The sequence below is a fragment of the Pinus tabuliformis genome, chromosome 9 (assembly GCF_031772625.1).
Source record: "Pinus tabuliformis cultivar Carrire ecotype Pingquan chromosome 9, CPIR1, whole genome shotgun sequence".
NCBI lineage: Eukaryota > Viridiplantae > Streptophyta > Pinopsida > Pinales > Pinaceae > Pinus > Pinus tabuliformis.
Genome location: NC_142307.1, coordinates 396,872,800 through 396,881,202, shown reverse-complemented (window position 1 = coordinate 396,881,202; position 8,403 = coordinate 396,872,800).

Below are 8,403 nucleotides of genomic sequence, written 5' to 3'. Positions count from 1 at the left end.
TTGTCCAAAACTCTCTAAGGAATTAAGAGCCTGGATCATATATAATGGATGTAGGTAGCCCAAAATGGACCCATACATGTTGAAAGAAGAGTTGAGCAGTTTTCTCAATAGTAATTTGCATCTTACATGGCATGAAGATACAAATCTTACTAAACCTATCAACCACAACATAGAAATGGTAACGACCCTTTCTTGTCAAGGCAAACCTCCTACAAATTCCATGGAGATGCTCTCTGAAGGTTACAAAGAGAGCACATCACACACCCATTTACATATTTCGTTACAATCTCCCCACATATGAGGCCAATAGTAAAACCTCTCCAAGTGATACATAATATTTCCTACACCAAAATTACCAGACACAAGAGAAGTGTGAGCTTCTCATATTACATGGACTCTTTCAATGGTAGGAATACATAGTTTTCTAAGGTGGTAAGTAGTTTCCCCTATGAATAGTAGTTCTCTACCTGTGATTCATAGGATATACTCTCATAGATATCTTTGAAATATTAATCAACAACATATTTCGCAACATAGCTTTCATGAGATAAAGATCCATTTTTCAAAATAACATATACAAAAATAGGAGGTCTAGAGAGAATATATGCTACTTTGTTGATCCGGATTTAAATAGGAACACAACAAATTACAGAGATAACCATAAACACAAAGATGCAGTGGAAATAATACTTCATTTCATTAATGTAAAATACTGAAATATGCTTACAAACAGAAATGGAAATAAACCAACTAGGGCGATGGTAGCTTATCTCTGAGAAGAGATGTGGCGGCTACATGCCTCTGAATTGTGTTACAATGAGGCTAGAAGCTTTATTTATTGTTGAGAAACAATGGAAAACCCTTAACATCTCAAAACCTAACCCTAGAAGATGAAACACCATATTGTGGGCCCCGTTTTGGGTGCATTGGTACATCAACTTCCCAGGGTCGTAACTTTGGCACCCGATCTTCGTTTGACATGTACAATAGCTCATTAGAAAGATCTATCTGAGCACTAAAAATTTGGGAAGAGAAACATGTTGCTTCTATATTTCCCAAAAAATGTCGTTTAGGGCCTCAAAATAGCTCCAGAAGTTCAGGACCCGAAAAACTGCTAAAAATAGTAAATTGTGCTACAATTACGGAAACTGAAAAACTGAAAGAGACAATTGTGGGAGTCCAAGGGGGATAGGTGGGTGGCCATCAACATCCACCCGGATCATTCCTCCCCCCTTAGGAAGCAATGGTACCCATTGCCTTGAGTTCCTCCATTTGCTGAACTTGGTCCCTAGTGAGCTGTTCTGCAATCTCGGATGTGTCCAGTAATGGTGGGAAGCATGGTCAAGGGTGGTACACATTGAACACTCGATTCAATTGAAGGAATGGGGGAATGTTATGCTTCAAAGCATTGTTTCCCGTAGCCTTGGTACTGGTCTAAGGACCATGTCGGAGTGGTTTGAGTTTCTGGTGGGCTCTTGTAAGGCGTTCTTTCTACAGGTGCAACCAAACTTTGTTGCCCACCTAAAGCTTGTGTGGTACCCCTGTAGGTGAGGAGAAGTTGTTCCTGTGTTTTGTCATGTCCGTATCCCTTTGCTACTACTGCTGCGTGGAGGAACCCTTCACGAGGGGTCATGGATGTGGTGATGATCTTCCCCTTACTTTGGGAGCTAACCAGACCGAAAATGAATTTCCTAGTCTGGGAGATGAGCTTGCTACCTTTCGTGGCAGTGACAAAAGAGGTGGCGGTAGGTGGGGCTACGTTTGGTATCCTGTATAATGAATTACATAAAGAAATAATGACAGCATGAGGCCTTGACTCATACACAGCATGTCGCCTCCACAAGTATGGCTGGCCTAATAGTACATCACAAACATCCAGAGGTGTAACATCACACAATACCTCATCTGTGAAGGGCTTGATGCTGTAGGGAAGGCGGAACTGTTGGCTAACTTTGAGATCTCGTCCTTCATGAAGCCACCTGATACTGTACGATTGTGGGTGTGGTGTAGTTGGTAGGCCCAACCGCTTCACGACCTCTCCTGAAATGAGGTTCTTTTGGCTCCCACTATCAACAATGAATTGCAGTGGCGAACCCCTCACCCACATCTGTAAGTGGAAAATATGCTCCCCCTCCTCTGGATCTTCAGGATCATTTTTTGGATCTTGGCAGTGGCAACAGTGGCGCTGGGATCCACATCAATGATCAACTTCCCTTTTCCATTCCCCTTGTCAGGTTCTGGCTCAAGGGCGGAACATGCATCTGATTCGGAAGCCTTCAACTTGGTCCTACACTCACTTGTGTTGTGAGTGGGGCTCTTGTGGAACTCACACCACTTTCTTGTGTCCTTCTTCGACTTTGTGGTGTTGTTCTTTTCTTACAACTTCGACGGGTTGTCTTAGGTCACCCCGCCTTGGCTTTTTCCTTTGGTCTTCGAATTCGCAAATCCAAAGTCTCGCTTCTTCTGTTTGAAATTTTTCTTGATTCCGAGCGAGGAGATGTTCAAGAACTCCATCTCTTCCTGGATGTATTTGTGTAGGTAGCCACGGTGTTTGAGTACCAGATGCAAATTAGAATCTTTGACACCCAACTGTGTGCGAAGGGTATGAAAAATGTTGGTGAACTTTGGCACATCTTGGTCCCTTCCCTGTCGCAGCATGGTCCACTTTATGTATTTTTCCTTATAGCTTTTGACAGGGTAGTACTGCTCCTTGATGGCATCCTGAAATGAATCCCAAGTGGGTGTAGCTTAAAATAGTGAGGCTATTCTTTCATCCTTCTGCTCGCAGTAGGTTTCCCACCAATCCTTGATGTGGGGGGCTGCTTTGAGAAGAGCGCAAATAATCTTTTCCTGACTCGAAAATTCATGAACAGAAAAATACCCATCTAGCAGATTTAACCATTTATCTATGACATCTACATCTATTTGACCCTCAAATATGGGGATTTCAAAATTAACTTGTACCTTAAAGGGTGTGGTGATTCAGAGTAGCTGTTGGAAGCCGATGCATTGCCTTTGGGTAGCCACTGAAGGATCTGCGCAAAGCTATCCATCATCGTGTTCCTTTGTCGCTCGAGGGCTTCTTCAAGCAAGGTTTTGATAGGATATATTGCTCCCTCATCTTTATTTTCATCCGCCATGGGAGGCCGTCAAGATTTGTGAGGCTGGTCTTGCAAAGGTTCGACCAATTCAAGCCCTAACTCCTTATATCCCGACCTTGTTGGGGACATGCAAAGAAAAACAGAGAAAAAGAAGACCGCTCTGATACCACTGATCCGGATTTAAACAGGAACGCAATAAATTACAGAGATAACCATAAACATAGAGATGCAGAGAAATAATACTTCATTTCGTTAATGTAAAATACTGAAATATGCTTACAAATAGAAATGGAAATAAACCAGCTAAGGCGATGGTAGCTTATCTCTGAGAAGAGATGTGGCAGCTACATGCCTCTGAACTGTGTTACAATTAGGCTCGAAGGCCTATTTATTTTTGAGAAACAATGAAAAACCCTTAACATCCCAAAACCTAACCCTAGAAGATGAAACGCCAAATTTTGGGTCCCGTTTTGGATAAGTTGGTACATCAACTTCCCGGGGTCGTAACTTTGGCACCCGATCTTCGTTTGATGTGTACAATAGCTCGTTAGAAAGATCTATCTGAGCACTATAACTTTGGGAAGAGAAAAATCGGTCCATAGACCCATGTTTCTCCCAGATTTCCCAAAAAAAATCATTTAGGGCCTCAAAATGGCTCCGGAAGTTGAAGATCCGAAAAACTACTAAAAACAGTAAATTGTGCTAAAATTACGAAAACTGAAAAACTGAAAGAGATAGTTGTGGGGGTCCAAATGGGATAGGTGGGTGGCCACCAACATCCACCTTGATCATTTGTTTCTTTTTCCCTTCTTTTACTTGATTCCCAAGTGAAACTGTTGGAGGAATCCCATCCTCCTGGAATGATGAGCCTGTTAAAGATTTGTTTATGACTGGAGGTACCGTAAAGGCTCATTGTCTGTATGAATGATAGTATCCTTCCCAATCAAGTAATGTTTCCATTTCTTGATGCTTTGCACTAAAGCATACAAATCCTTGTCATAAGTGGGATAGTTCACAATGGCTTGAGAGAAAGTCTCTGAATGGAAACAAACCGGTATCCACTGTTGCATCAACACTGTAGCCATGGTGTAACCACTGGCATCTATCTCAACCTTGAATTGTTGTTGGAGATTAGGAAAGGCTAGTAATGGTTCGGTTTTTGATTCGGATATTCCACAGTGTTCATTTTCATGTTGTTTATGTTTCGAGTCTAGAACAAGAATCATCCTCAAGACTAATTTACAAAGAAGAGAAACAATACCTATAAATATGGTTTGGAGTGATGTCAAGTTTGGAGAGCCGACCAACACAAGATAATAAATTTTTATTAATTCATTATTTGTTATTTAATAAATAATGATGAACTTAAAAACTTTTTAAACCATCTCAATAGAATGTCTGAGGACATTAAGTTTACAATGGAGGTTGAGGAGAATAATTTCATACCATTCCTTGACATCCTCCTCATTATAAATAAGGATGGTTCCCTAGGACACAAAGTATTTAGAAAGAAAGCACATACTGATAATTACCTTCATGCAGATTCACACCACCACCCAGCTCAAAAAATGGGTGTTCTTTAAACCATATTTACCAAAGCCTGTAGAATATCAAATGAGATCCACACCAAAGAAGAGATAAATTACTTAAAGAAAGTATTTACCAACTTAGAATACAATAATAAAAACATAATTAAAGCCATTCAAAAAGCTAGATCCGGAAGAAAGAAAGATAAATCTAAAAACCAACCATCTGCTAATTCTTACCCTCCATACATTTGTGGGGTCACTAACAAGCTATCTAAAGTTCTCATGAGAAAGATATCAAAAACTCATTCAAACCCTTAATGACTATTAAAGAAAGAATGAAATCTGTCAAGGACAACCCAGAGCACCTCTAGCAGAAAGGTGTTTATATGATCAATTGCTCTTGTGGGGAACACTATATTGGGGAAATAGGTAGGTCTGTCAAGATTAGGCTCAAAGAGCATGGTGCAGATATCCATAATGAAAGAACTCGTTCTTCAGCTTTAGCTGAGCCTTCAAGCAGGAAAAACCACCGCATTTGACTTGAAGACACAAAGGTCATTGCCATTGAAAAACATCATTTCAAGCGTAAAGTATGGGAGGCACTAGAAATCATCAAGCACCCGCACAGCCTTAATAGAGATGGAGGGCTGGAAGTTAGCAGAAATTGGATTCCCCTTCTCCCCCGCATTGAATAAAATTCTCCCCCCCCCGCATCACCCTTACCATTCTTCATCATGCCCGCTCTCCACCCCTACCCCTCACAATTACTCCTATATCACATTCTCCCTCTCCTCTTAATATTGCCTCATCAACCTCTCATGATTCCCCCATATGACCTTTTGAACCCTCCCTTCTTTGAACCCTATCCTTGGTTACCAACTCCACACCTCTCCTAATCCTAAAAATAATATTAAACATTATTAAGAAATACCTCTTATAAGCTAATAGCATGAGCTAATACTAGGTATAAGTAAGTTTCATAGGTGATTTTATCAGCAATAAACTAATAACATAGGCTTAAGTTAATCAGAAATCTAAGAATTAGTATAATAATACATAAAACAAAAGAAATTATAATTTAACCACAATAACAATATAAATATAAATGATAAAAGAATCAATTACAATTTTTTGGAAACTTAAAGGTAACATTGTAATTAATAATATCATGAATTATATTATTAAATATAATAAAACTCATATTGTAAGCAATAATTAAAAGATATAATATCATATATCTTCAGTAAAATAGGAAAGAGTATCATTGAGAGATTTAAAATAAATAATTTGTAAATAAATAACATTTTATTAGCTCTTTTAATAACACAATATGAGGAATAAACTAATAACATAAGCAAAATAAAAATCTATAATCCAACAATAATGAAGTAATATATTAACTCTGTTAAACATTAGACAAAGAAATTAAATTGAATTAAAATAAGAAATAAAAATTATCAATGTAACTTATTACAATAATTTAAAAACATAAAAGTAGTAATAAAATTAATTACATCATAATTTTAGTATTAAAATTAATATAACTCACATTAATAAGTTATTAACAACAATTAAAAATCCATAAAGCATTATTAAAGTATAATAGAATACATAAAAAGAATTAAAAAATAATAATAATTTATTAAATAGCAATTAATGAATTAGTAAAAAATTTATTATCTTATGTTGGTTGGCTCTCCAAACTTGACATCACTCCAAACCATATTTATAGGCATTGTTTCTCTTCTTTGCAAATCAGTCCTAAGGATGAGTCTTGTTCTAGAATCACAAAAACCACACCATAAAAATCTACAAACCATTAATGGTGCAGTACTAATCTTTTCCCCCAGGCTATCAAAATCATTATGTTTCTTTACTCCCCACTAAAAAGTATGTTTCACACTGGTTAAGGCAAGCAAGGGAGATTCTATGATGGATAATTTGACTATGAACCTCCTTCAATATTGTATTGCACCCAAAAAATTTCTTACGTATGTTACATTGGTAGGATTAGGCCATTTAACAATTACATCAACTTTTTAAGGATCAATTTTCAATTGACCTCCTCCAACAATATGACATAAATAAACCAAAAATGTTTTAACAAATTCACATTTGGCCAATTTTACATACAATTTCTCCTTTTACGAAATATTAAGCACATTTTTTACATGTTTTACATGATCATCCCAATTTCTACTAAAACTAAGTATATCATCAAGAAACACAATCACGAAATCATCTAGAAAAATGTTTAAATACATCATTCATCACCGTCATTAATGTGGTTGGGTCATTGAAAATCCAAAATGGCATCACCAGCCACTCAATATCCCTTGATTGATCTTAAATGAAATATTCCACACATCATACTCTACAATTCTGATTTGGTGGTAGCCACTACACAAATCCAACTTAGTGAAATAAACATCATTTTTCAACTAATCAAGTAAATCATATATGTGAGGGAGAAGGTAGTGGTTTTTCACCATGATCTTGTTGAGTGCTCGATAATCCACTCACATATTCCATGTGCCATCCTTCTTTAGCACCAACATGATGGGTGAACCACAAGGAGAAGAGGTACGTCTAATGACTCACTGGTTCAACAAGTCTTGCACCTACTTCATGATATTTTCCATTTCAACAGCTAACAACTTGTACATCCCCACATTTGGCATAGGGGAATCCTATTGGAGATGAATTTCATGTTGATCTCCCTTTTAGGAGGCAACCACTTGGTTCTTGAAAAATCTGACCATAATTAGAAACAATGTCATATAATTCTTTCCTATGAGAGGGATCAAAATATTGGAAAGCATTAGATTATTCAACATCTTTTTCCCTCACAACCATGATCATGCAATTCTTTCTAGATTTAATGAGCCTTTTCATCTAACCTGCACTAACAAGGCTTGCATTGATCTTCATATGGTGAGTTCTGACAATATACTCCACCCCATTCTTGGTGAGATGGTATTTGTTCTCATGTGAGAAGAAAACTACTTTCATGTCATACAAATAAGGACTTCCCAAAACTATGCTACATATATCTAGTGGGAAAATATCCATATCAACCTCATCTACCAGATTTGATGCAATGAAAAAACTAACCCTACATTGCTTGGTTACATAGAGTTTTTCATTGTCACACATCCAACCAAGAGGGTAGGGTTTTGGATGAGGCTTGATTTCAATTCTTAATTTCTTAACAATTTATTCTAAAATTGATTCGGACTTATGTTGAAATGCAAAAAAATATAGATATAAACATAAATATGAAGATGAAACAGAAATAAAACTTCATTTCACTAATATCAAAGAACTGAAATATGCTTATATAGAGAATGGAAATAAACTAGCTTGAGCGATGGTAGCTTATCACTAAAAAGTGATGTGGTGGCTACATGCCTTCGAACTATGTTACAATGAAGCTCGAAGGCCTATTTATTCTTGAGAAACAATGGAAAACCCTAAACATCAAAAAACCTAACCCTAGGAGATGAAGCACCAAAACTATGGGCCCCGTTGGGGTAAATTGGTACATCAACTTCCCGGGGTCATAACTTTGGCATACTATCTTTGTTTGACGTGTACGATACCTCATTAGAAAGACCTATCCAAGGAATATAAACTTCAACTATGAATGGTAGTTAAAGAGACATTTTCCCAATTTCCAAAAAAAACGTCGTTTAGGGTCTCAAACAGCTTTGGAAGTTCAGGACCTAAAAAATTGCCAAAAATAGTAAATTGTGCTACGATTAAGGAAACTA